The following is a 3,132-nucleotide window of genomic DNA, read 5'->3' as shown; positions in this document are numbered from 1 at the left end:
GGAGGCAAGTGAAAGATCTGCTGCCTAATATTAGACGGAAAAAACAGAGTTCTGTCAAAGTCATGTGCCTTTCTCACTTCCTCCAATGCGCCAGATTGTTCTCTTCTCCAAATTCTGTAGCGTTTAACAGGTGGAATTTGGCATTTTGACCCTTCATTACACCTTATTATATATTTTCCCAAAGTATAAGTCTTGGGTAACCAACAAGATTGGACAGTATAGCATTGTGGAAAGATTTAAGGCTTTAGAGAGTGAAGACCAGTAGGCAAATCCTGAATTGTGCTATCAGTAGATGCAGGTTAGTTATTTTTCTCCATTCTATTACATTGCATTTCTACCTATAAAATGGGAAGAATAACCCACGCTTCGTGTAGCAAGAACGACACAAGACAATGTGTGTTGAAAGGATTAGCAGTGAACCACAACATAATATATGCTCAATACGTATTTATTTTTCTCTCTAAAGCACAAAAGCTGTGACTCACATCACCACAGCTTAGGGAGAAGCAGGGGGGAAGTGCTCATAAGTAAGGATGGATTGTTCGATTATAATTTGATTATTGAGCTTGGGAAGCATTTCAAAGTTTTGATTCTCTGTCCTTAGTCAAAAGTAAACTAGAGTTTTACCTTTTATCAAAGGTCAGCCCATGAACTGTAAATAGGACGGCACTCTTCTCACACCAGGAAGTTCCTCTAACAAGTGAGAGAGGATTTTAGAAAAGACGGTTTTCTGGAGGCTATACATGGGAGATATTTCCACCACCGAGCAGGCTTAAAAGGATGCGCTTCTAGCAGCGTAGAGTACTGATTTCTTCTTCAGGAATATAACATCTTTTCACTTTTCAAAGCACCTGGACAAACCAGGTGATAGGTGTAAACATACCTGGGTTTTCATTTATTGAAACTATCAGAAAAGAACTTGCCAACATTGAAATAATGCTTTCCCACCAAAAAGGAACATTGTGTGCTTAAAATAAAATATTTTCCTGTCTTGCTAATACCCGTATCTAAACCTGCTGGGTCTCTGCATTTTTCTAGGTACTTCAGAGACACAGGCTACAGGGGATGAGGAACATTTGTGTGAAATGTGGGTGGCGTGCAAAGGTGTCACCAAAGTTCAGCCTTTGCTCTCTTTAACCATTAGGTTGGAAGATGCAGCTCTGCCCTTTTGTGGATTCAGAAGTGGGGTAATGTGTGGGTGTGCCACTCATGACAGCAAATTTCCCCAGTGTATCTGCCTCTTTTTCGAATCACTTGGTTATGGGCCATTGAGATTGACATTTATTACCACCTAGGGCTTTTCCAATGCCTGCACGCTTACACACCCACGCTTACTATTTAAAAGTCAGATCGTGTTTCTGTTTTTTTTTTTTTTTTTTTTTTATGCGGTACGCGGGCCTCTCACTGCTGTGGCCTCTCCCATTGCGGAGCACAGGCTCTGGACGCGCAGGCTTAGCGGCCATGGCTCACGGGCCCAGCCGCTCCGCGGCATGTGGGATCCTCCCGGACCGGGGCACGAACCCGTGTCCCCTGCATCAGCAGGCGGACTCTCAACCACTGCGCCACCAGGGAAGCCCCATGTTTCTGTTTTAAAACAATATAAATTCAGCCTGGTGGCCCGCCTTACTCACACAATCAGCTCTAAATGCCTTTTTGGTTTAAAAAGTAAAGATTTATCATCATTGATGATGTTTAGAAAGGATACGATATAGGCCCATCATCATCACCATCATCACTATATACACTTATATAAGCTGCTACTGTGTGGCAAGCATCATATTTATTGAGTTAAATTAAATTAATTAATTTATATTATTATTTTATTTCATTTCCATGCCAACTTTGTGAAGCAGGGCTTGGCATTATTCCCATTTTACAGATGAGGCTATTGAGTGCTAGACAGGTTAGGAAACTTGCCCAGAGGTCACACAGCCAGTTCTTGGTAAAACTGAAAAAGAAATCATATTCATTTTCTAGGGCTGCCATAATGAAGTACCACAAACGGGGAGGCTTAAAACAGCAACTGTTATTGTCTCACAGTTCTGGAGCCTAGAAGTCTGAAATCAAGGTGTCAGCAGGGCCGTCCTCTCTGTGAAACCTTATGAAAGTATTCTTTCTTGCCTCTTCCAGCTTCTGGTGGCCCCGGGGGTTCCCTGGCCAGCAGCTGCGTAACTCCAGTCTCCACTTCCACCTTCACACGGCCTTCTTCCATCTGTGCCTACGTGATTCTGTGTCTTTAAACAGCATTCTCCCTGTGCGTCTGTGGCTGTGTCCAAATTTCCCTCTTCTTATTAAGGACACCAATCATATTGGATTAAACCAACCGTAATGACTTTGTCTTAACTTGATTACATCTGCAAAGACTATTTCCAAGTAAGGTGATATCTCATCCACAGGTTCTGGGGGTTAGGACTGTTAAATATCTTTCTTTGGTGAAGGGGTTAGGGACACTATACTACCCATAACAAAAATCCAGTCCGTCTGACTGTAGAATACATTTTTTCATGGATTCTTCCCTGGAGGCAAATTCCTAAAAGGTTTTGCTCAGTGGGAGTGGACAGACTCTTGAGGGATGCACTCTGCAGAAAAGGGTGCTCATTGAGGTACAGGATTTCCAAACTGTTTAGCCATCAGCTGACTCTGCAGAGACCGTTCAAACCCACCAACAGACCAGGACTCTACTAAACAAAGAAAATAAGTCTGTACCAAATTCTGACTCGGGGTTCCTTTTACTCCCCAACTTTCACCAAAACTCCTTGGCTCCTAACGGTCTGCAACAAGAGAAAGCAGGGGCTTCCTCTACGGACTTGTTGCCCAGAGACCGCGTGGATGGGGCAGTTGCTAGAGAGCCATGTGGCTGTTTTTTGAGGGGCAGGGGGCGAAGCTGCTGAATCGACAGGGTCTGGGCGCTGCAGCCTGGGAGAGCTTCACCTGTCTCAACTCCTCTAGGCACAGATTCCTGCCACTAGACTGCTGGGATAGCCAGACTGGAATCTTTTTAAAGGTTAGCAACTTTGCCTGATGCCATCTGTCTCTCTCTCTCTCTTTCTCTCTCTCTCTCTGTGTGTGTGTGTGTGTGTGTGTGTGTGTGTGTGTGTGTGTGCTTGCTCCTGATTCTGTACAATGTGCAAA

Source organism: Grampus griseus (assembly GCF_964374135.1).
Source record: "Grampus griseus genome assembly, chromosome: 12".
In the NCBI taxonomy this organism is placed as follows: domain Eukaryota; kingdom Metazoa; phylum Chordata; class Mammalia; order Artiodactyla; family Delphinidae; genus Grampus; species Grampus griseus.
Note: the sequence above shows the minus strand (reverse complement) of the source record.